Here is a 27,114-nt window from a genome sequence, read left to right as displayed (position 1 = left end):
ATTCCTATAGGATTCTTTAAACATGACTACAGGCTGAACCACTGGACAGAATTATGCCAAATTTGGCAGAAAGCTAATATATCTCTGGCCGCAAAGTATTTACAAACAAAGATGAGCTTGTGCAGGGAAATGTGCAGCTCTGAATGGCTGCCAACTCTTCCTGGTTAGAAGTGTTGGCAGCCATTCAGAGCTCCGCATTTCCCTGCACAAGCTCATCTTTGTGACTCGGCTCGAGTTCCAGAAAAAACAATAAAAATAAAATAAAAGGGACCAGGGTAGAGACACCCTGATTCCTTAGCACTGGTGGGGGTGTCAAAGAGGAACAACCCCAAATAAAAGAACATCTTTTTTAATTATTTGTTTGCCGCAGGTTCGTGTTATTAGCACATTTACTGCAATTTTTTTTTTTTTAAGTGCAGGCCCCCACACTTGTTTTTTTATAGGCCCACAGTTTGGACAGGCCCCCTGGGATTAAACTTGTATATAGGTGTGGGCTTGAATGAAGTAGAATGCAATACAATGGAGTGTGTAGGGTAGAGTGCCATACATAGGCTAGTGTAGAGTGGAGTGGCATAGAATGGAATACCGTTCAGTGGAGTGTCGTGGGGTGGAGTGTCATAGAGTGGGGTGGCATAGATAGGAACAGCATACAGTAGAGTGGCAAGAGTGGACTTGTGTACAATGGAACAGCGTAGAGTGGACTGGAGTGTCTTAGAGGGGAATGGCATACTGTTGAGTGGCATAGAGTGAAGTGCTGTATAGCCATTAGCGTATACTTGGGTTACACAGACTGGAGTGTTGTTGAGTGGAGTAGCGTGTCATAGAGTAGAGTGGCATGACATACAGTGGACTGGCTTGGACTAGAGTGGCTTACAGTTGAGTAGCATGTCATAGACTAGAGTGGAGAGCTGTAGAGTGGAATAGCATGGGGTGAACTGGAATGGAGTGGAGTGGAGTAGAATGTAATGGTACAGAGTGGACTGGCATAGAGTAGAGTGCTGTTGATTGGCTTACAGTGGGAAAGCATTCAATAGAGAGGAATACCCTGGAGTGGTATACAGAGGAGTGTCATACAGTGGAATAGGATAGAGTGGAGTGAGGTAGAATGTACTAGCATAGAGTAGAGTGGAGTGGCGTAGACTTGAGGTGCATAAGTGCAGTGACATAGACTGAAATATCACAGAGTGGAGAGACATACACTAGAGTGCCACAGAGTGGAGTGGCATGGAATGGATTGCCATAACACGGAGTGGCGTAGAGTGGAGTACCATACAGTGGAGTGCATAGAGTGAAGTGGTATAGTGGAGTATAATATGCTGACGTGCCATAGATTTGAGTAACATATCATATTGTAGAGTGGAGTGGTGTGGTGTAGATTGGTACTGGGGAGTGGTGTGGTGTAGAATAGAGTGGAGTGGCATAGCATGGAGGAGCATACAGTGGAATTGCATACAGTGGAGTGGCAGAGACAGGGGTGGCATAGAGTGGAATAGCCTAGAGTGGAGTGGCATAGAGTGGTGTTGCCTACAGTGGAAAAGCACGTAGTGGCATACAGTTCAGTGGCCTACAGTGGAGTGGCACACATTGGAGTGGTGTATGGAGGACTAGTGTAGAGTAGGGTGTTGTACACTGGACTGGCGTGAAGTGAAAGGGTATAGCATGGAATGGAGTACAGTGGAGTGGCATACACGGGCTTGGTGCAGAAGGGAGTGCCATGCAGTGGAATAAGGTAGAGTGGAGTGGCATACAATAAAAAAAACATAGATTATAGTGGCATACAGTGGAGTGGCATTGACTTGAGGTGCACAGAGTGAAGTTTCATAAACTGGAAATGCAGAGATTAAAGGGACATACACTAAAGTGATGTAGAATGGAGTGGGTGGATTGGCGTAAAGTGGAGTGGCGTAAAATGGAATACCATACAGTGTAATGCTTTGAGTGGAGTGGCATGCCATTGAGTAGAGTGGAGTGGCGTACAATGGAGTGGCATATACTGGAGCGCCATAGAGTCAAGTAGCGTGCTATACAGTAGAGCTGAGTAGCATAGATTGTAATACTATTGCGGGAGTGGTGTGAAGTAGAAGAGAGTAGAATGGAGTGGTGGAGAGTGTAGTGGCATAGAATTGAGTGGTGTAGACTGGAGTGATGTGACATGGAGTGGCATAACGTGAAATACCATACAATGAAGTGGTTTACAGTGGAGTGGCAGAGAGAGGAGTTGCATAGATTGGAATAGCATAGAGTGGAGTAATCTACAGTGGAATAGCATAGAGTGGAGTGGTGTATAGTGGAGTGGTGTACAGCGGTATAATGTTAAGTGGAATGACACACAGTTTAGTAGTATAGAGTGGTGTTCCATAGAGCAGAGTGGTGTACAGTGGAATAGCGTAAATTGGAATAGCATAACATGGAATGGCATAGGCTGAAGCGGCATGAAGTGGAGTGGAGTAAAGTGGGATAGCATACAGTGGACTGTCGTTGAGTGGAGCAGGGAGATGTACAGAAGCCGACTGCAGCTCAGCCATGCAGTTGATGTGACATATACAGCGTGTGTTGATGCTGATGCTGTCCTGCATGAGTAAATGTTTAACGCAGCTCCGGCACTGGCTCCGATTTTTCCCCTGAGCCCTTTGACAGTTGCTTGCCCATTGGCCCCCGCATCCCTTGTAGCCCCTGGCTTGGCCCTTCGGCCTCATTGCCCTTTAAGCCTAAAGGCCTTGATCTGGCAGAGGGTAGCTGGTGAGCCGTCACATATTGATGAGGCGTGGGCAGGGGTGGAGCTGGGTGAAAATCACCAGATGCTAAGCATCTTCAGATACCGCAACTGCAACCAAAGCTGCAATTGAAGCCAATACCACTTATTATACCCCTTGGTGGGTCCTGGCAGGCTGCAGACTGTGGACAATGGTCTACAGGCAACTGTGAAGGCAAGGTGCTCTGTTTACTTGTACCTGGGGAGTGTTGGAAGAGAGGGGTGACTGTAGTCAGTCCCCACTGAGAGAGAGCCCGGACTTTGCAGAAGCAGCCCAGGTAGGTCTGGGTGTAGGTTGCGAGTCTATTGAGCTCCCCATCAGTCTTCATCCTACTCTCTCTTTTTTTCCTCATGGAAGCTTTTTCACCACTGTGACTGGGGAGTAAGACATCAAAAGCTAAGGTTATAGTTCATTGGCATGGGGTAGAGATCGTGAGGTTTGCACCATCAAGATCCACCTGTAAGTTCCATAAGAGTTCCACAGAGTTTCAGTCGCCTCTTATGGCACAGGGGTGTAGGGGTTTGCTGACTTCTCCCGCCTTCAGGTCAACAAAAACTGTTTTCTACAAAGACTTTTGTCTCTTTCCAGATGTACCCCATCTTTAATGCTGCATGAGAAGTTTGGGCTGCAATATCTGGAAGATATTTTTAGGGTATCCCCGAATCTGTTGTGGCTGTTAATTTGGTGTAGGCCAGAGGCTGCGCTGAGTCAAGCAGTCATTGCTGACTGTCTTAAATTAGAATGGGTCAACAAATCGGGGTGATTTATTCATGTAAAGCATGATCTCCGGACAACTGGAAAAGGTGACCTGTATGATAATCTGCAGATTATTAATCAATCAACCAACTGCATTGTAAATTGGGAATTGTTAAATCATTCTGTGCCCTAAGGGCTGTTCTTGGAATTAAGGAAAAAGTTAGCCACAATGTATTTCCAGCTCAGTCGCGGCTGCTGCCAGGTGCAGTGTGCAGAGAAGGAGGTGCAGGGGGGGGTTAAAAAAATAAATAAATAGAGTTACCTGCCCTCCATGATTCGCTGCGATCTGCTGCAATTCGCCGCTTCCGTCAGCAGCCTTGTCTTCTGTGGTTTCCTCCCATCCAATAACAATGCTTTTTACATTACACACCATGGAAGTAGTGCTGCGATTGGTCTGAGCAGACAGAAATGCTGCTCAGGAACGGAGTTGGGCAACGGCTTGGTCTCCACCCGGCTGTAAAACAGAGCTGGATGGAGAGTTTCTAAGCGCGCATGTCAGTTTGGCCAGCCTCGGACGGATGACCAAATTGACATGCGCGCTTAGAAGTGCACATACTACTCCTCCTCCGCTGGTCGCACCCTGCCCTGCAAGGGTGGAAAAAGAAAGGGATAATAAAATACTTTTAATATCCCTTTATTTTTCTGCTTTTCGACAGTGGGGTGACGCTCCTCTGCCATAGCGGAGGGACCACTCCTGCTCCAGCTGTACACCGCTCCTGGCATGAACCCTATCTGATCAAAGTATTGCGTTATCAAAGGTTTTATTTGGTCAGATTTAGGTTTGGCACAGTCCACTATTTGTTTTCTTATCCATCTAATGTCTACAATAGTCAGGACCTGCTACCATGCTCTTGTGACTCAGTATCACCAAAATCGCAATTACATCTACTTATCTTCTATGATCTTTACACAGGGCCGAAGCTACGCATTGTAAGACCTCTATTACAAAACTTTAATATTAGAAAGTGTGAAGAAGCTCTATTTACCTTCAACTTCTCCGGACTGTGCTGACTTTCAGTCCCATATACAGATTTATTGCAGCTGCAATGCGATTGTGCAGAGTAGTTGGGAAAAGATAGTAGCACCAGTCTGACAAGCTAAATCTAGGATACGGTGTTAGTAAGCTGATTTTGAAAACTTCTGTTCACGAATATTGATGTAATAAATTTTAAAGTTTACCCACTGTGAAACATCAAATTATGGTATTATTGGGCGTATTTTTTAGCTCTGTTATTCATACTGGATTTTGAATGCTGTACTTTGGCCTGTAATTTTAGAGATGTCTTTTTCGTGTATTTCTTTTTGAATGATTTTATTCACGTGTTTGGTTTTTAAATGATTTTGCTGTTTTGCTTTTTACCAAAATATACGTCTGCCTTTTATATATGTATTGTGTGCAACATTGTGCTTTTATGCTTTGTTTAAAAGGGAATAAAGCGTGATTTGACTTGAGCAACTAAGGTACAATAATATTAAAGAATCCTCACGTGGAAGTGTGGGTAGCTGTAATCAGCCTACCTAGGTGTGAGTTCTAACTCTTTTACAGCTGGATAAAATGACATTAAGAACATTGGGCCTGATTCTAAGCTTGGCGGGCGGCGGGAGCCGCCAGAAGACCGTACCGCGGTCAAAAGACCGTGGCGGTCATTCTGGGTTTCCCACTGGGCTGGCGGGCGACCGCCAAAAGTCCGCCCGCCAGCCCAGTGGGAAACACCCTTCCCACGAGGAAGCCGGCTCCGAATGGAGCCGGCGGAGTGGGAAGGTGCGACGGGTGCAGTTGCACCCGTCGCAAATTTCAGTGTCTGCAAAGCAGACACTGAAATTCTTTGTGGGGCCCTCTTACGGGGGCCCCTGCAGTGCCCATGCCATTGGCATGGGCACTGCAGGGGCCCCCAGGGGCCCCACGACACCCCATACCGCCATCCTGTTCCTGGCGGGCGAACCGCCAGGAACAGGATGGCGGTATGGGGTGTCAGAATCCCCATGGCGGCGCAGCAAGCTGCGCCGCCATGGCGGATTCCCATGGGCAGCGGAAAGTCGGCGGTACACCGCCGGCTTTCCGCTTCTGGCCGCGGCTGTACCGCTGCGGTCAGAATGCCCGGCGGAGCACCGCCAGCCTGTTGGCGGTGCTACCGCCGACCCCGGCCCTGGCGGTATTTACCGCCAGGGTCAGAATGACCCCCATTATGTTTTGGCGATTAATTGCTGCAAACTATCTACCTAATATTCCTCTGAAATAAAAAAAAATCTATCTGCCGGAGAAAGTCTCAGCTGCTTCACCTGAAGTCTTATCCTTCCACTTTGAGCTTTTTTGCTGTGAACAGTATAGAGGTGAATAAAGGAAAGGATAAAGCTATCAAGATGGATTTAGATCTCAAGGTGTCTATAGATCTTTTCTCATCCCCATCCATCTCTGTGTGTCAAGATGCCAGAGTCAGGCAAAACCTTCATCCCTCTCTGGGTCAAGTATGCTGATCTGGTCTTCCGGCATAAAAGAGGCAGGGGTTGGTGCCGGGGGTCGCACCCCAGCCAGGTTTTCCAAATTGGGAAGGAAATGACTCTGACATGGGCCTTATGGAGCTAAATGTTGCACCGCCTGACTCAGAAGTGGATAGTTTTGTGAAGCTGAATTTCGAAAATGGCCCATCTGATCCTAAGGGGCAGGTCTTAAGTCCCACTTGTGAATACGTAGAGAACTATCACCCTGGTTCCAGCCTTGAGGATGCAATCCCGGCCCCAAATGACGTGCTCCCCATGGTAAACTTTGTTGTGTTTGACGGTGAGGGATTTTACTTTGGGGGATTTTACTTTGTAGGCTGTAGACTTACCTGTCAAGAATTTGCCGAGAGAGGCTTGTCTGAAATCATCATCTGCCTAGGGTAGAGGTGAGTTGAGTTTGTCTGTGCAATGCTTGCCCAGTCGTACATCTCTATCTATGGACTTTGCAGCTGCACAGTTCTGGAGGGGAATGTGGGGCAAGAGCCTCATCTGAAATATTGCTGCATATTGAGAAACTTTTATCCTCTAATTTATCTTTGTTGGAAAAATCCGTTTTAGATTTTGACCATATAAAGGATGTGCTGTATTCGATCCTTTTGGGGTTCAATGTCTTACCTGCCTGGGGTTTTATTAAGCAATAGTTCAAAATGTGAAGGAATCAAAATTGCAAGCTACACATGTTGATCATGCGGCCAATGGTGTGTTTAAAGTTGTTTGCACACACGTGGAACACTGTCCATTGTGAAACTAAAATCTCAACAAATGGAGAACCAGGTATATTTATTAAAGAAACTTTTCAGGGGTTGTAATTCTGATGATTTGGAGGACCAGGTGAGGGAAAATATCTTCCCGTTTTGTTAAAAAAGGGAAAAATATCCTGGTGGTGCTCTCTCCTTCCCCATAGGGACTATAATGGAACCCCTGTGTCAATTATGGTCATTCAAGGGGATACGCAAAGAGGGGCGGGAGACTATACTAAAGAGCCCAAGGACAAAAACGAATAAAGAGAAAAGGAAAAAGAAATGTTGCATTGTAATCCACAAGCTCAAAAAATGAATATTTGCAAGTGCATGGCCCATGGGCAATGCAGATTAACGGTCTGATTTAGAGTTTGGCGGATGGGGTTATGCCATCACAAATGTGGCGGATATTCTGTTTGCCGCATTATGAGTCCATTATCTCCTATGGACATCGTAATACAGCAGATGGGATATCCATCACGTTTGTGACAGAGTAACCCATCTGCCAAAATCTAAATCAGGCTGTACGTGTCTTCCACTCCTCCCATAAATACTGTTCTGTAAATTCATGTTCCCCCTTCTCTGAGTTCAGTGCCCCGTTGATTAGAAAATCCTAACACTTTTGCGCTGTCCGCTGAGCTTGAGTAGCATGGCTCTGGTGCAATAAGTCAAAGAATGGTGCCAGAATTTTATAATGTGGAAGGCATCCATGATAGTAAAGATGTGGTGAACCCCAACGTTGGTTATAAAAAGGGGTTTGGGAGCAATGGACATACAGTGGCTGATTCCCTTTGTGTCCCTATGGTGGTGCGAGGCTTAGAGATGTTATTCATGGTATGTCCCCTTGAAAAGCTGCCCTTTAGGCATGATCGAAAGCCTGATAGACCCCTTAATGCAGATGCAGATGCACATATGATGAGATAAAGCTAAATAATCTGAGAGGGGCCCAGAAGGGTTTAGTGACATTCACAACCTCAAATATGTTGAGCTTAGTCATTTTGTTCCATCGGGAATTAGGTCTTCTGAATAGACATTTCATTCTAAACCCTTTATTGGAAAATAAAGAGCCTGATTTCAATATTTGTTTTAAAAACTGTTTTTATTTAGTTTTTTAGTTTGCAACCAACAAAACAAACAATGCAGTGCAGGTTATAGCAAGATAGTACATCTACACAGTATAACAATACCAAAGGGCCGTATGTAACAAAGTCCAAGCCATGAGAGAATGACAGCTACTGCGCCATCATTACCCTCCGTCTCGCCATCCCATCCCAAATCATCATGAGACCAGACATTAAACAGCTTGTAGAGATAGGAACATGTCGAAACTATAGTTGGCCGTCACCTGTTCAGAGGACGTGATGTTTATCCCCCCCCCTCATCCTCCGCATTACTTATAGAACTTATATTCTCCACACTTGAGAACCATTCCAATAAAATTCCCCAAGTCGCCACATCAGAGAATGCCCTCTCATCCCTTCGTGTCAAGCGCATTTCCTGCTCCTCAGCTGCCCCCCATTCCATTAAATCCCAAAGCCCATTAGAGATCATAGTGGTCCGGGAACTCATCCAGCCAATTGCTACCCTGCGCTTGGCCAGCACCAGCGCTAGCTGAACCAATTTATGTGGGATGTTCCGCCCACACAGCTTCCTCACCACTCCCAAGATACAGGTCTTCGGCGTCGCCCCCAACCCCAGTCTTGTGGCCTCCTCAATTGTCGCTGTCACTTCCTGCCAAAAGTCAAATACTGTCCTACAAGTCCAGGCCAGATGTAGGAAGGAAGCATCAAACATACTACACCTGGAGCAGCACGCTCTGCGGCTCGGGTCAGTCTTGTTTAGTCGACTGGGTGTGAGGTACGTTCTATGTACAAATATAAAATGCAACAGCTTAAACCTATTGTTGCACGACATCATACGCACCAAAGACAAAGCCAAATCCCAATCAGCATCCACCATGGGTTCCCCCAGATCATACTCCCTTGCCCTCCATCCCACACTTATCACACCTGGTTGATCCTCCCAGAGGGCTTCATAAAACCGGGTAATCAAGTGAGTCCCTTCACCCCAGTTAATCAGACCGTTCAGCACAGAAGAGGGGTCAGGGGCTACCGGAAAACCACTCCAGATCTCACGCGCCACACTTTCCATTTTCACATATTGCAGGAATTGACCAGGGCCCAGATCAAACAAGTCTTGAACTTCAGTAAAAGAAAGAAACTCTCCATTGGGATAAAGATCCCCAGCCACCTCACATCCTCCCAGTCTCCAATCCTCTAAAGACATCAACTGTTCCATATCCCAAAACGGGGCCAAGTCCCATAGCTTCAGCTCTCTATCAAAAGGGGCTCGTCGGAGTACATGTTTAACGACTTGCTCCCAGATCCCAGCAGTGGTCTTGATCAAGTAGGGCGCAGCAGGGTCAAATCTACCCCCAACATCAATATATGCACCAATGATCGCCCATCGCACATTCCTGCAAACAACCTCTTCTCCCAGTTATCAGTATCCGTCATCCACTTGGCAGCATGTTGCAAGTGTTCTGCGTAATAGTAGTGTCTAATGTCGGGAATTGCCAACCCGCCCCCCTCCAAATCATTCCGTAACACCAATAGAGCCACCCTACTTTGACGCCGAGCCCATACCAGAGAGATCAACAAACTGTCCAAACGACGAAAGAGCCGGGCTGCCAATGGAAACAAAGAAATCTGGACCAAGTATAAACACCGTGGCAAAAACACCATCTTTGCCACCGCAGCCCTGCCATTACAGAAAGGGGTAATCTGCTCCAAAATGCAACCGAACGTTCCAGGCCGGCAAATATTCGCTCAACATTATGTTTATCATGTGCAGCCTTAGAGTGAGTGACCCATATACCAAGGTACTGAAAACTCTCAACCTACCATCTGAGTCCAGCTCTAGGTAGATCAGCCTGCAGGACCCCGCTAAGAGAACCCAAGGGGAACAGGAACAATTTGTTCCTATTGACTTTGAGACCAGAGACAACCCCTAAAGCTTCCAGCCTCTGCAGCAGCATTGGCACCGAAACACAAGGTTCTCGTAAATAAACCAGTGCATCATCTGTATACAGGGAAACTATATGTATGGACAGTCCCACCTGGATCCCCCGTGGTTCCAGCTCCTCTTGAAGCGAGATCGCTAGTGGCTCCACCGCCAGAGTAAATAAGAGAGGCGAGAGCGAGCAACCCCGCCTCGTTCCCCTGCCGATCTCCCAGGTGTCCGATAACTCTCCCTCTACCCGAACATGTGCAGTGGGAGCAGAATACAGTAACCACACCCAAGCGCAGAAACCGTGGCCAAACCCCATGCCCTGCAAGACCTCTAAAAGATAACCCCACTTAACTGTGTCAAAAGCTTTTTCCAAATCCAAGGACACCAGCGCCAATTCAGTCTCCACATCTTCAGTTTCATGCAGAACATGTCCCAAACGACGCAGGTTTTACAACATACTACGACCAGGAATAAACCCACAAAGATCCTCATGCACGAGACCCTGGATCACCTCACGCAGCCGGGTGGCTAAAATCTTACAAAGTATTTTCACAACGCTATTTAGCATGGTAAGCGGGCGATACAAGGAGGGGTCACCAGGGTCCCCTCCTAGCTTGAGCATTAGGCACCAATACCCTGACGCATAGTGTTCGGCAACATACCACACACTCAAGCTTCCTCAAAGGCCTCCAGGAGCTTCTCCTTCAGAGACAAGGAGAACGGTTGATACAACTCAACAGAAAAACCATCGCCACCTGGGGACTTAGACTTAGTCATCACGACTACTGCCTCACTCACCTCTTCTACAGTAATCTCAGCCTCAAATGCAACCCTACTCTCCAAGTCCAAGCACGGGAGCCGCATCCGCTTCAGAAAACCTCCCACACCCTCCCCGGGTAGCACAGCACCAGCCCTCAACACCCTTTGGAGATGCTCAGCCAATTTCCATAGAATGTCCGTGTGCTTCGAGAGCATTTCGCCACTAGCGTTCCTGATGTGCAAAATAGGAGGAGCCTCCACCTCCTGTTTCAGAATCTACGCCAACAATTTGCCAGATTTATCTCCATCTCGATGTAATCGTTACCTATAGCCTTGAAGTGTGACCCGGCTCAAGGTGTCCCAACAACTACAGGGAGTGCAGAATTATTAGGCAAGTTGTATTTTTGAGGATTAATTTTATTATTGAACAACAACCATGTTCCCAATGAACCCAAAAAACTCATTAATATCAAAGCTGAATATTTTTGGAAGTAGTTTTTAGTTTGTTTTTAGTTTTAGCTATGTTAGGGGGATATCTGTGTGTGCAGGTGACTATTACTGTGCATAATTATTAGGCAACTTAACAAAAAAAAAATATATACCCATTTCAATTATTTATTATTACCAGTGAAACCAATATAACATCTCAACATTCACAAATATACATTTCTGACATTCAAAAACAAAACAAAAACAAATCAGTGACCAATATAGCCACCTTTCTTTGCAAGGACACTCAAAAGCCTGCCATCCATGGATTCTGTCAGTGTTTTGATCTGTTCACCATCAACATTGCGTGCAGCAGCAACCACAGCCTCCCAGACACTGTTCAGAGAGGTGTACTGTTTTCCCTCCTTGTAAATCTCACATTTGATGATGGACCACAGGTTCTCAATGGGGTTCAGATCAGGTGAACAAGGAGGCCATGTCATTAGATTTCCTTCTTTTATACCCTTTCTTGCCAGCCACGCTGTGGAGTACTTGGACGCGTGTGATGGAGCATTGTCCTGCATGAAAATCATGTTTTTCTTGAAGGATGCAGACTTCTTCCTGTACCACTGCTTGAAGAAGGTGTCTTCCAGGAACTGGCAGTAGGACTGGGAGTTGAGCTTGACTCCATCCTCAACCCGAAAAGGCCCCACAAGCTCATCTTTGATGATACCAGCCCAAACCAGTACTCCACCTCCACCTTGCTGGCGTCTGAGTCGGACTGGAGCTCTCTGCCCTTTACCAATCCAGCCACGGGCCCATCCATCTGGCCCATCAAGACTCACTCTCATTTCATCAGTCCATAAAACCTTAGAAAAATCAGTCTTGAGATATTTATTGGCCCAGTCTTGACGTTTCAGCTTGTGTGTCTTGTTCAGTGGTGGTCGTCTTTCAGCCTTTCTTACCTTGGCCATGTCTCTGAGTATTGCACACCTTGTGCTTTTGGGCACTCCAGTGATGTTGCAGCTCTGAAATATGGCCAAACTGGTGGCAAGTGGCATCGTGGCAGCTGCACGCTTGACTTTTCTCAGTTCATGGGCAGTTATTTTGCGCCTTGGTTTTTCCACACGCTTCTTGCGACCCTGTTGACTATTTTGAATGAAACGCTTGATTGTTCGATGATCACGCTTCAGAAGCTTTGCAATTTTAAGAGTGCTGCATCCCTCTGCAAGATATCTCACTATTTTTGACTTTTCTGAGCCTGTCAAGTCCTTCTTTTGACCCATTTTGCAAAGGAAAGGAAGTTGCCTAATAATTATGCACCTGATATAGGGTGTTGATGTCATTAGACCACACCCCTTCTCATTACAGAGATGCACATCACCTAATATGCTTAATTGGTAGTAGGCTTTCGAGCCTATACAGCTTGGAGTAAGACAACATGCATAAAGAGGATGATGTGGTCAAAATACTCATTTGCCTAATAATTCTGCACTCCCTGTATTAACCTCCTTGTATAACCTGAGTTCCTCCCGTACAGCCATTCTCATGTCCGGTAAGCGCTGCTGCAGGTCCCCCAATTTCTCCTCTAGCTCTGTAAGTTCCCGCTCCAATTGTCTGCATATCCCGCACGCTACACCAATAAACTCCCCCGTATGACTGCCTCCATAGCCTCCCACTCCAGACCCTTAGACTGTGTCGTGTTCCAATTCAAATCCATGTACTGTTTGATGGCCTCGCCCACCCTTTCGCGACATCCCACATCAGTAAGGAAGTCCGCAGGCAAACGCCAACTACTTGCTAGTCTGGCGGCCGCTGCCCCCCATTGTAATTGCATCTGCACTGGTGCATGATCAGATAAGAACCTGTCCATATGCATAACATCCATCACCTGCAAGCTATTGAGACCACCCAACAGAAACCTGTCCAATTGGGTATGCGTATTATGTGTTCTGGAATGACAGGTGTATTCTCTGCCCTCTGGGTGCAGCTTCCTCCAACTATCCCATAACCCCAAATCTTTCATCACCTCCATGAGAGATTTCACCATCAAGGACTTAGTCCCCATCTTCATCGGAAGGCGATCCAGTTCACCGTCCAATACACAATTTTAGCCACCCCCAGATAAGAGGCCCATCCACCCTGTCCTCCAAAATCTCAGATATTTTGGTATAAAAGGAGTGATCATCAGTGTTAGGCACATACGTATTGAGGATAACGATAGGTAAGCCATCCAACATTCCTTCAACCAGAACATATCGACCCTCAACATCTACTTCGCTGTATATGTGGGTGAATGGAACTCCTGGAGCAACCCAGATGGACACCCCCGTGCATAAGAGGAGAAGTAGGATGAAATTATTTGACCCCGCCACTTCTTGTTAAGCTTTTGTGCTTCCTCCTCAGTCATATGTGTTTCCTGAAGACAGGCAATATGAACCTTCTACCTCTTTAAAAAGTAGTGCACCCTATACCGCTTGGTGTAGCCCTTCAACCCCCTGACATTACAGGTCAACATATTAATTTGATGACCCATAGTGATACCGGACCGCCCTCACTCCCAACCGAGCACCTCTTCCTGTGTCCCACCCCGCCACGGTAAGACAAGAAGAACACATATTGCACATCTCACCCTTGTACCTGCACTGTGGAATAAACTTCAAACATTGTTCAACTTGGCCACTCAAACCCCACAAACTCCCAACCCCTACCCCGGATATACAGCAAAACAACCATAACAAATCATACTGTAAATCCACACCGTGGATGTTGTGAGGACAACAGCCTAGACCCCAACTTACCATGTTGAAAGTCCTGTCGCGTAGGCTCTCATTATCTTGATGAGACTACTGGATTTTGAGCAGCAAGATCGTCCACAATGTGGGGGACTGAGTCTGACCCACGGTGGATGACACTTGTCACTCCAAATCCAGGTTTTGCTCCGGCTAACTAGCAGTGCCTCATCTCCCCCAATGGCAGAGACAATTGGGCAGCCGAGTGCATGACATATCAGTACTTTTCAGGGAAGTCGTGGTCACTCAGGTCACAACCGGTTCGCTCATACACAGTGTGGTCTCATCTATAAATGACAATAAAGGCAGTATAAGTTTTAAAGATTGGTTTAATAAAACAACTGCATTTTGGATAGCAAAGCGTGAGCTGTAATAACCAGAACTACACAACACAGTAATATTAAAATAGTAACCACAAGAGTGAAGCACAAGAATTAGGCTATCATACTGCTGCTAGATTATTTTCTCTCTAAGTTATATTTCGAGCACAGCATGTTAAGCTCTAAACCTGCCTTTCAGGTTCCCCCGGGAGGACATCAACCCTCATACCTGAGCAAAGGCCTGTAATCTGCATCAGCATCTGCAACAGGGCATTCAGCATACAGTTGTGGTTCCCTGGCTGGAATCTCCCTCTTGACGTGTACTAGGACTAGAAAGTGTTTTTATAACTAACACGCAGATGTTCTAAGAAAATGTCCCTACGTAAGGATGTGTATTTTCCACGAATGCTGGAGACTAAACCTCTACCACGTTTACCGGCAATGTACCAGACTATAGCCTTGACTGAAGCACAGGGTGATCAAGAATGCATTATTTGAGAACACAGTGCTGAACTAAGCTAAACAGTGTGATAGAAGAAATTAAAACAAGACCGTAAAAACTGGTTATTGAAAAATAACAGTGCAAAACTGAATAAAATATATCTAGGGCAAAGTGCACAGCGGCCTAGTATGTTAAACTAATGTGCATGGAGCTACACATAAAATGGCTGCACAACACCCTCCCCTTGTCGGTAGAAAGTGGTTCAAGCCAAAGCTAAAATGCCCTAACCTAAACTATATTTAAAACCCTACTAAATTTTGACAATTTAAGAGAACACACAAGCATACTACTTGACAATTTAGAAATGAGCATGCGGTTCAGAGCCGAATTCAAATTGAAATGTCAATTTAGAACAGTTCCGAATCAATCACAATTCATGGAAAGCAGGAGATCTTCCACTTCGGCAGATGACAGAACCGGTAAATCTGCGTCAGAAACGACTAAGGAGCAGGTGTGTTCCATAGCCCCAGTATCAACCAAGGCGGCATCCTGTGCAGTGCCCATTAACAAGTCGATTTTCACTTCCTCCAGGAAGGGTAGCTCGTAATCAGCTTTTCTCAGCAAACGCAGCCGCAGTGCGCATGACTTTGTTAATATGGCGCATCATTTTTGCCCTTCCGATACCACATTAGCGTAAAAAAATGACGCTAATATAGCTTTGGAATGGTGCTAAGCCACCATAAAACTGGGCCTCAAATTGAATAAATATATTACTAAACAGTTATGTGGTAGCATGCTGTCATGTACAAACAGTGAATTTCCAATAAATGTCCAAAACCCTCTCCACTAACTTGCAGCTTTACAGATAAAACTGTATAGCGTATTCCCAATCTGTAAAATTGAGTTTCAGAAAACATATCCTTTACACGTAAAGTATTCTGATTTGTTTTCATTCTATGAAAATATTTTATTCATCACATAGAAATATAAAACAAATGGGCATTCACAACTACTAAAATATATTTTAAAATGTTTGCACAGTTGACTTAATCATCAAATGTTGTGTGTTAGAAAAAACCTGACACCCTATATGCTTTTATTTTACATTCTGAACAGCAGGTCACACAGTTCACCTTACCAAGTCCTGGAACTCTGCAGTCAGAAGGAAAATTAATTGTAAGAAAAACTGACTTTTGACCTCTCTCTGTGAACACAGAGCAAATGGACATATAAGAACAAGATTTGAAGGCATCTTTTATTGCCCCTCTACTTTTCAACTGAACAGTACACCTGTTCTTTGTCATCTCCCCAGAAGGGGTGAGCAAATTGTAAAAATAGCTCGACTTGATCAAATAACACCACTGCTCTTTTCGTTCCTTCCATCAGAGTAGGAAAGGCAAAGGGTGCCCCCCTAAAATCAGTTCTGTGGGTGTATACTGCCTTTTATATACTGCTGATGTAGTCCTGTTGGATTTAACACCAATACGACTCCAAGGCTCATCTCGGCACCTTTGCAAGACTATGCAGTGGAGCATTTCTTACAAATAAACATCTCAAAGAGTAAATAAGAGTAAGTTTTAGAAAGAATGGTGCCAGAATCAGTCAAATTTAATTAGCTTTTGGGGAATGTTAAGGTGGAAGAAGTGCAATTCTACCCTTACTTAGGTATGATTTTTTCTGGTAATTGTAGCAATGATGACCCTATAATATAATTATAAAAGTAAGGCACTGTCCCATGCTTCTGCCATCAATAGATTCTATAAGAGTTGTGGGAAAAAGCACTGGTAGACCTGGCATCCCTGGTGTAGCTTCACCTATTTGCCCTTTGCTCACCTGTTTTTCTGACTTATGTTGTCTGACTTTTAGGATTCTGCCCACTTTTCCTCTGCTGACCAGAGCTAATGTGAAGGTGCTCTGTACATGGTAACATTGGATTCTTAACAATTGGCCTATTTTAGTCACTTTTAAGTTCCTAGTAGAGTACACTATGTGTGCCCAGGGCTTGTAAATTAAAAGCTACTAGTGGGTCTGAAGCACTGACTGTGCCACCCACTATAGTGGCCACTAAAACATGTATCAAGCCTGCCAGTGTAGAGCCTGTGTGTGCAGTTTGTAAACTGCCACTTCGCCAGCCACAAACCATCGTTTTTTTTAAACGTAAGTAACCACTAAGGTAAGCTCTAGATAGCTCAAAGGGCAGGGTGCAGTGAATTAAAAAAGTTGGACATGTACTTTTAAGTTTAATTAATATGACCAAGTAGTGACAAACACAATAGTTTTTCACTACTGCAAGGCCTATCTCTCCCATAGGATAACATTGGGAATATCTTAAAACCTCTTTTAAGTGTAACTTCCAAATAGGAGAAAATAGAAATATAGAGTTTGGTGTCTCTGGACTCAAAATTTTAAATCACAACTTATGTTGAAGTAGGATTGTAAATTATAAGTCTGAAAATGCCACTTTCAGAAAGATAGCATTTTTTTACATTAACCATTCTGTGCCTCTGCCTGTCTCTGAATATACATCTAGTGGTACATGACAGCTGGGATTTGTGCATTCCCTCTAAACAGTCACACACGAAGGAAGCTTGGGTGTGACATTTGCATACTGATGGCCATCACCAGGCTGATGGGTCTTCCTGGACTAGATGGAAGGGAGGAGCTGACACAGCTGGATAGGGCTGTGCCTCTCCTCACACAAAGGGTTGCATAACCCCCTGTAGAGTGTCTGGAGCCATGGAAGGAAGGTCAGGGACCTTGTGGACTTCAAAGGAAAGCCTGGAAGTTTCTCCTACCTTCCAGAACCAGGACACCAAAGTATAAATACTGGACCCCAAACCTCACCAAATCAGATCTCTGCTGGAACCAAGGACACTCTGTTAGGAAGAAGGACTGCTGTGCTGTCAGGAGGAACTGCCATTCTAAAACTGCATTGCTGTGTTGGCCTACTGCTTGCTGTGCTGTAGGAGGACTATCACTATGCTACTTGCTTTGCTGTGCTGGCCTTCTACCTGCTGCTTCTTGCTTGCAGTGAAAAGGACTGGACTTGTTCTCTACATCCATGAACGCAAGACATCTCCAAGGGCTTGCTGTCTTGCCCCCTGTGGTTCTGCAGTCTCAGGACATCAAAGGCTGCTTGCAATTCTCCTGGTGCTGCTGCTGGACTCTGCACTCTGTGAGTCCTGCCCTTGCCTGAGGTGCCCCCCTCCTGCCCAGGGCCTCAGAAGTGGGTTCTGCGGCTGAGACATGCAAAAAGTGATTCATTGCCCCGAGAGCGGGAGAAAAATCAGCACATCTCTCATTGACAGTGATGCAGCGACTAGCCAATGACAGTGAATTCAGAGACTGCGTGGCCCAACTATGATGCTCTGCATGGCCTGACAATGACTCATCGCATTCACTGCCATGGAGCCCAACGACAATGCAGTACCCCGAGTGCAGTAAAAATATTGACCCATCGTGTCCTCTCCATCAACGCATTGCTCCATCAAAAGTACTGTTTCTGCTGGCCCTGTCGGTCTGTTCCCGGCCTACCCTCCATCACATGGATTTTGGATTTGCATGCGTTCCTCATGACCTTAAATAACCTTTTGACCTATAGTCACTTCTAAGCAGTGTTTTCACATTTAGGGCCTGATTACTACTTTGGCGGAGGGTGTTAATCTGTCCCAAATGTGACGGATATCCCGCCCGCCATATTACAAGTCCATTATATCCTATGGAACTCTTAATACGGTGGGCGGGATATCCATCACATTTGGGACGGATTAACCCCCTCCACCAAAGTTGTAATCAGGCCCTTAATCTTTCAAAATGTATATCTTGACTTCTACTTATTGGATGTTTGTCATTTTGGTCTTATTTTACTCAGATAAATATTTGTTATTTTGCTAAACTGGCATTGAGTCTTTTTGTGATGTATTAATTGAGTTACTATATTTTAAGTGTGCTGCAAAAATACCTTACACATTCCCATTCAAGTTAAGCCGGACTGCTCAGTGCCAAGCAACCAGAGGGTGATGACGGGCTAAAATAGGAAATGTATCTGACTTATCCTGACTAGGATTGTGGTCCCTACTTGGATAGGGTTCATACCTCTGCCAACTAGAGACACAGTTTCCAACATACACTTTGCACATGTCTTATCAATTTGCAAGGCAAAAATTCCATCTACATTGAGCTCTGCCTGTGAAGTGTTGGACATACAGCATTGGACCTTTTTTAACATAGTGGAAGGGCAGATTTGGTGTCAGATCTGTAGTCTGAATTCTCTAATTTCCCCGTTCGTTTTTCAACTCAATTTTGTGTTAGTCTCCACTGTTGTGCTTGTTATGGCAGCAGTTCTGAGGTGGGGAAACTGCCTGCTTGGAAGTGAAACAGAGTCAATTTGAGCCGCACTAAAGCAGAACATTTTCAATATTATGTGAGAGAAAAGTGCTTTTATGCTACTTTTATAAAAGCAATGGGAACGTTTGAGATCATTTTAAATGAGGATTCACCTCTTTCAAAATCCATTTCAAAAAGCTTTTTAAAAAAACTTTGTATAGAGTAAGCATGAAAAGGAACATCTAATTTTGTACACAGCATGAGAGGAATATGGTTGTTATAGAAAGTAGTAGATGTAAAGTTCTCTACCCTACCTTACTTGAACCCTCCCCATGGTGTACATAGAATCATTTTGCGTTTAAGGCTAAACTTGCTCCCACTGCATGTGATCACAGAAATATTGGTAAGGATACAGAAGGAAGTGAGACTTTGTGAATTTAGTTTTAAACATCTAGGATCTAAATAATGTAGTTTTCATTAGGCGTGAGTGTAATGAGTTGAGTCGTGCTATGTGAAACTCAGTGGAGTGGCAAGAAAACTCAGCCGCGCTACGCGGAGTTCCATGGGGGCCCGAGTTCCTTGTTGTGCCCGTTCATGTTGTGTTTTACGTCAAAAGCATGCAAAGTACGTACTCGCATTCAAAATGAGAATGCGAACAGCACCACACAGTTCACAGGGGTGCAGTCATCTTGTTTTTTACTCGTTTATGGTGGTGGACCTATTTTTTTCATCTCTTAATAATCTTTTCAATACTCTACCCTCCTAATTTATCTACCCCTCATTTTTATTTGTTGTACTAGTGTGTCTTTTTGTGTCTATGTATTTTTACATTTTTTCATTTTTGTGTGCTTCTTGTGACTTTTTGTACTTTTTTTTATTGTTCCCTTTACTTCCTTAGTTATTTCTTCTTTCATTCCTTCTCCTTCTGTTTCTTTTCTTTGCCCCGGCACATTGGCAGATCAGAGAGGTTCCAGCCAACAGGGGAGCAGCAGCACTAGGCCCCCTTGGACAGCCAGCAGCAGCTGTTTACCTTGTGGGTGGAGGTGCCACCAAGGGGTGCAGCCCTGGACCATCTTTTGTGAGGAGGAGGTGGCAGCACTGCTTTTCTATGTGCAGCGCCACATCCCCACCATGCTGGCAGAGGTGGCAGGCCTGGCAGCAGATGGCAGGCCTGGCAGTGGTTACCCCCTGCTGCAGCATCAGCTGCATTGGGCTACGGTGTGCCTGTGTGTTTGGGGCACCACCCAAGTCCAGCGCACCACCCAGCAGCTGATTCATCACTGAGGGATATCATCGACCGCAAGCAGGAAATATGTGTTGATTTCGGGGTTCAGTGTGTATTATTAACTATATTATTGTGTTTGTGTTCAACAATGCTAACTTTTTTTCTGAATAGCATACTCCTCACACTCAGAGGTAAGTTACATTTAGTTTACATTAAGAATATTATTTATTATGTAATCCAGTTAGAGCTAGGCTGGTGCTCAGTGCTACATCATTGTACTTGTAGGCACTCTCTTTGGCTGATTATTTAAGAAGCCATTACAATGCAGTCTCCTCTTTCCTCCTGTCACCATAGAGAATTAGTGATATCAGTGAGTTAGCATTCTCAGTGACTTTCTTTATGTAGCCCATACAGCTCCAAGCAATTTCACAGTGATATGTAGTACCATAATGCATCTATGCATAGCAAAGAAGGAGACTGAGTTGGTCCATTAATGAGGTTGAGAGATGACAATAGAGTCAAAGATCATTCATTGCAATGCATTAGTTTCAAATGTAGTTTTAGATACAGAAATTTGGATCAGGGATTTTAGGAGTATAGCCAACTCCACAAAAGTCGATCATACTAGTACCATAAGTGATCTGATTTAAGTACAATGTTACTGTGTTTGCCTGTTATATAATAGTTTTGTGGAGATTAACTGTACCACTCATCTATTTTTTTTAATCTTTTTTTATTTCTTACAACAATACACAAGGACAAGAAGAGGGGCACCACAGAGGTGGGACCGGCAGGAGCTGGGGAGAGGACAACCAACAGCGCCAATTCTGAGGGCTCTGGTCATCCCAATAAGTCCTATTAATTAATATTGTTATCATTTCCTTTACTTTTACCTCTGCCCACTATTATACTACTTTTAGTTTTGCCTTGTTTACTTTTTTATACTGTCTCCTATTTTTTCCAACTCCAACTCCCCTAGCCAATGTTTTTTAATTCCTAATATCCCTGCATTATCTTTTTTTCTGTCTTCCATTGACCATTTTTATTCCACACCTACACTGAGCTTCAATGATTTTGAGTCATCATCATCATCATAGGCAATAGCACTGGCCCTCCATTATTCAAAGTTTTTGGTTGGCTTAACTACCTGTCTTTTCCAACATTGGGAGCCAACAAAATGAGTGATATTTTTGATAGAAGATACTGCAGTGCTAACCAAACTGTACCAATGTATTGCAGTTGAATTTTTGTTATAAAAAAAATTAAGGGGAGGTATACATGGCATCTAAAAACTGTATAATGCTTTTTCCTAGCCACACCAACCACCAGTAGAGACGGCTCAAGTTCCACTGCGGGAGCAGATGGAGCAGGGCGAGAAGCGGGGGCAGGGACAGGTGGTGGTAAGTCACATTGCTTGCTTACGACCATGGCCATGCAAAGGCTGGTGAAAAGGGGATGATGGGGCCCCCATGAGGGCCCCTGCACTACCCATGCACTTTGCATGAGCAGTGCAGGGGCCCTCATGAAAAGCCCCGTTGCGCTTTGACTGCCCGAATTACGGGCTGTGAAAAGCGCAACGGGTGCTGTTGCACCTGACGCACCACCAGATTGCCACCGGCTCATTATGAGCTGCGTCAATGTTAAGGCCCTGTTCCCTGCTGGGCCGGCAGGCGGGAACTCTTAATAGGGCCGGTGAGTGGAAGACCGGTGTGGCAGTCTTCCGTGAGAATGAGATTGGTGGGCGACCTCCTCAGTGTGCAGTGATGCAAGTGTAATCAGTAGCCTGACAACTGGTCCACATGCCTGTCATCACGTGGATAGTGTGGACAACTGCAACACCTGTCCAACCAATTGCAGCACGTTGTGATGCAGCACTGGAACAGCAACTCAGGCAAAATAGGTCCAACTTGGAACCTTCATTTTGGGCAGATGGCTGCCACAAACTCTAAGCATCCCACTCCTTCCTCAAAAGAAAAAGTGAGGAGGCCCAGCGCAAACTTTTTTGCCAGCTTCCCATTATACAAATGTGCCATTCAGTGGTTGCATTAGTAGGGCCCCTCCTACCTAAACATGCATTGTAGCCTGGATTTTCTTCTTTTCTGGGACCACTGATGGAGGACACTTGAGATATAGGTGGTGATAGACTCAACGTGCATCATGGTGCAGTCACCGTATGCTGTGGTGTCTCCAGCTGACCTTCAGTCTCCCTGTGCCATTGTGAGGTTGCTGAAGCAGGTGATTCTGGTGCACAGCTTGGGACAGGCCTGCTTTGTGTGAAAGTGGCAGCATCTTCTTCCTTACCTTCCACTGTGATTTGATCAGTTTTAGCTGATGTTTCCCCGGTTTCCTGACCTTCACCACTGCAACCACATTCAGTCATTTTTTAATGTTCTCCTTCCACCGGATTGTGTGATTTTTTTTAATATGAGTTGTCTGGCCTCTAGTAGCATAATGTGAACCAGACTTACCTCAACGAACACTCGCATGACAAAAAAATCTTTAAAAAAGTCCCAAACTGTGGAGGAGTATTTTCTTATTGGGTCACTGCCAATGCCTTAAGAAGAACTGGAGGTAGGTGGTGTGACAATTGCCTCTCTGCAGTGCATACTTCTACTGAGGTAATGGTTGGTACAGGTCTCTGCTGGGGCCTTACACATATGGGAGCTGGCAGTGCTACCTGTGCCACATGCCTCGGAGCATCTAGGATAGTAATGTTGGGCTCTTCTGTGACAACTCCCACAATGACTGGCTCGTCGTCATCATCCTCCTCATCATCACCCCTTCCATGATTCTAAGGCTTTCTGGAACTTTTCTTTTCCTTTGCTTTTCCTGGTGTCTCCAGGGTCCACTCCATGTCCCTATCATTATCATAAGGAGTGGTGTTTGGAGACAATGGTGGAGTAGTACCCTTCCTTTTTCTTGCTGGAGATCTGGGAGCCATTGAGTTTTAAAGAGGAGGTTCTTGATCAGCAGGAAGCTCGACCACCTGTTCTGCTCCAACTTTGAAAAGCTCTTATTTCTGGCTGCGGCTGCTGTTCACTTTGCTCTGTTTCATGAAAAGATTGGGTACTACTTTACGAAAGGGACAAATCCAATTCAACATCACTGCTCGTCGGGGTTGCCATGATTGTAGTGGCTGCCTCACTGGCAGACATGGTCTTGGGCTTAGGTTGAGGTGGTGCTGTTGATGCGGGAGTGCTGCTCTGAGGTTCCTCCCCGTAGGCCGGTGTGGCATGCCACTGGTGGAAAGCTTCTTCTTCTCACTGGCCACTTTTCTTGGGACCGAACTAACTGTATGGCCTTCCCGTTGGCAGTACGGTGGATGATGTGAGGTCTATTCTCTTGTGCACCTAAAAGCAGCAAAGCAAGAAAAACATACAGTTAGTGAAATGTGGGATTGTTGCAGGTTGAAATAGTACAGACAAATACAATCCTAGTGTGGTAGGTTACTTACGTTATAAATACTAATTTAATCAAACATTGTAAAGTCAAACCACACCATCACCTCATAAAATGTCATTTCAAATCAGGCAGTACAACATGCAGATATAGCTCTTTGCTTTATCTACATCTGTATTAAAAGGGGCACCTGGGATAGTCAGAGAGAGCTGCATGGATAAATGGAATAATCCTTGAACAAACTTATGATGGCTAGATGGTCCAGGGGAAATGGAATAATCATAAAAAAATGAATTATGCTGCTTATTTGTCTGCAGTGCTCCGCAGCCAGGATGTCCAGGAGGAAATCGAATTATTATACACCTAAAGAAACCAAATGCTGTAGTGCGGCTGTGAGCCTTTGGTGCATGAATGGATGGATTGAGGAATGGATGTAGATGGGTGGATAAAGACAAACTGCAGAATTAAATAAAATTCAAAATTAAAATTCAAAAGACACATAAAAAGATATTGAAAAATGTAAAACATGTAAGAAAAAATTTAAATAAAAACAAATAAAAAAATAAAATATAAAATAAAAATAAAAATAAAAATCTAAAATAAAAATTTAATTAAACATTAAATAAAAATAGAATTAAGAAATAAAAGAATAAAAAATTGAAATAGAAAATAAAAAAATATAATTATAAATTTAAAATAGACAAATGATCAATAAATAACAATTCTTGTATCTAAGCTCATGGCAAAGACGCACTGGCTGGATGCACAAAATGGCTGCCAGCCTCATGGCAAAACAGCAACAAGGGGCAATGAGGCATGGCAAACAAAGAACACATGCAAGCCTATGGGAAAGGGACACTAGCGAGACACTGGCTGGATGGACAAAATGGCCACCAGCCACACGGTCAAACAACAATAAGGGGCAAGGAGGCATGGGAAACAAAGGAGGAACACATGCAAGTCTATGGCAAAGGAACACTCACTGCATGCACAAAATGTCTGCCAGCCACACGGTCAAACAAGAAAAACAAGGAACAGGGAGGCATGAGGAACAAAGAAAGAACATATGCAAACCTATGGCAAAGGAACTCTGGCTGCATTCACAAAATGGCCGCCAGCCACAGGGTCAAACAACAATAATAAGGAGCAAGGAGGCATGGGGAACAAAGAAAGAACACATGCAAGCCTCTGGCAAAGGAACACTGGCTGCATGCACAAAATGGCTGCCAGTCACATGGTCAAACAACAACAACAAGGAGCAAGGAGACATGGGGAACACAGAAAGAACACAAGCAAACCTCTGGCAAAGGAACACTGGCTGCATGCACAAAATGGCTGCCAGCCACATGGTCAAACAACAAGAAGGAGAAAGGAGAACAAAAAAGAACACATGCAAGCCTATGGCAAAGACACAGAGGCCGGATGTAGAAAATGGCTGCCAGCCACATGGTCAAACAAAAACTGTGAACAAGCAGTCATGGAGAACAAAGAACGTGTGCAAGCCTATGGACATAGACTACACCAAATGGCCCCTGGCCACACAGCATGGAGAACAAAGCCAAATGGTGGATGATGACAAATACACACATCCACGAACACACTGACCATAGGGAGGCATGGTAGTAACACTGAAGAAATTACTAACATTAATTCAGCAATGCGAAATATGAAAATGAACTGAGCTATACAATTTTCACAACAACAGTACACACATCCTCCTATGCCATTAAATATTACCACACAACAAAAACACTTTTTGCAAAAAAATGAAATGCAAAAAATAGTCAACATTTTAAATTTAACCCAATGCCACCCCTGCCCTAAATAAAGTTTTAAATACATGTACCACTGAATTATTCATTTCATGCACGGATGACTCCTAGTACTGGGCCTACTGGTTAGATGGCTCTTTGGAAATCTAGGCCACAGAGTAAAATAATATTGCAAATGTTACAAACATGTAGAAAAGAACAGGTACTGAGCTGTGCAACAATTTTCCTTTACAAAAGATGAAAAAAAAATAATTGCAAAATAATGATTAACTAGACCCATACTTAATCTCCAGGTCACCCACCACAATAACATGTTAAATCAAATTAGGTACCAAAGAAATACTGGTGTATGCCTAAGCAAACAAACAACACCCTTATTCAATATTTTTGTTTTACTTACTTCTGTGATTTCACCCAAAAACTAAGGGGGTGATTCCAACATTGGCGGGCGGCGGAGGCCGCCCACCAATGTTCCCCCGACAAAATACCGCTCCGCGGTCACAAGACCGCTGAGGGTATTTTGAGATTTGCCCTGGGCTGGCGGGCAGCCGCCAAAAGGCCGCCCGCCAGCCCAGGGCAAATCTACCTTCCCACGAGGACGCCGGCTCCGAATGGAGCCGGCGTAGTGGGAAGGTGCGACGGGTGCAGTTGCACCCGTCGCGTATTTCAGTGTCTGCTTTGCAGACACTGAAATACTTTGTGGGGCCCTCTTACGGGGGCCCCTGCAGTGCCCATGCCATTGGCATGGGCACTGCAGGGGCCCCCAGGGGCCCCGCGGCACCCCCTACCACCATCCTGTTCCTGGCGGGAGACCCGCCAGGAACAGGATGGCGGTAGGGGGTGTCAGAATCCCCATGGCGGCGGAGCGCGCTCCGCCGCCATGGAGGATTCTCCCGAGCAGCGGAAAGTCGGCGGGAGATCGCCGACTTTCCGTTTCTGACCGCGGCTGAACCGCCGCGGTCAGAATGCTCGACGGAGCACCGCCAGCCTGTTGGCGGTGCTCCCGTGGTCGGTGACCCTGGCGGTCACCGACCGCCAGGGTCAGAATGACCCCCTAAGTCTTTACATCCAAAGGTATATCCAGGAAGAAAGAGAGTGATCCTTTCTCCTCAAAATCCAAGTGAAAAGTTACCAGGAGATGGACAAAGCACTAAGAGGAACCTGTTAAACAGGAACAGGAAGTTGGAGTCTATGTGGCACTTCCTTCATGCTTGGAAAAAAAGGCTTCTCATTTTAAAAAAACAACTTGAAGGTCCATTGGAGAAGAACATCCACTCAAAATAACTTTTTGACTTTTGACTAGATTTAAATGACTCTGGAGTAGAAAATCTACTACAGATGTATTCGTGCTCGAGAGCAGGACTGTTTTGGCCTCCATCGTGGCCAGAAACCATACAAGCAAAAGCGAAGTCTCACGTGTGCACGTCTGGAAACAGCTTGTATGAATGCAAAGTCTTGCACACGTTCACTAGCAGCACAGGAATATCGTGGTGCTCGCGAGACAGTGTCAAAAGCCAACCTTGCTTGCATAAACCAACTCCGCTCCACGCCAGATTCGGGAACTTTGTGCTACTCCGCATAGCACAAAATGCCTGAATTCTGCAAACTCCACCTGCGGAGAAAATATCTACACCCAGACTTAGTTTTCATGTCTCCATATACTGAATTTTGCACACCTTCACTTTTTCTTAAAAAACAAGATGTATTCGGCTGTCAAGGCTTTTTAAAGTATATTTTCCCCCTCCAACTGAAATAGTGTGTGCCAACATTTTTTAATTTTTTTAAATATTTTTTTAATGTGTTTTAATTTTTGCATGTATGGGCGTTTTTGAACTTTAGTACTTTGTTACTGAGTACTATTGTATTGTAATTCTAATCAGACAGTTATAC

Source organism: Pleurodeles waltl, chromosome 2_2, assembly GCF_031143425.1.
Source record: "Pleurodeles waltl isolate 20211129_DDA chromosome 2_2, aPleWal1.hap1.20221129, whole genome shotgun sequence".
In the NCBI taxonomy this organism is placed as follows: Eukaryota; Metazoa; Chordata; class Amphibia; order Caudata; family Salamandridae; genus Pleurodeles; species Pleurodeles waltl.
The sequence above is the reverse complement of the archived record's forward strand: the minus strand, read 5'-3'. Positions refer to the sequence as shown.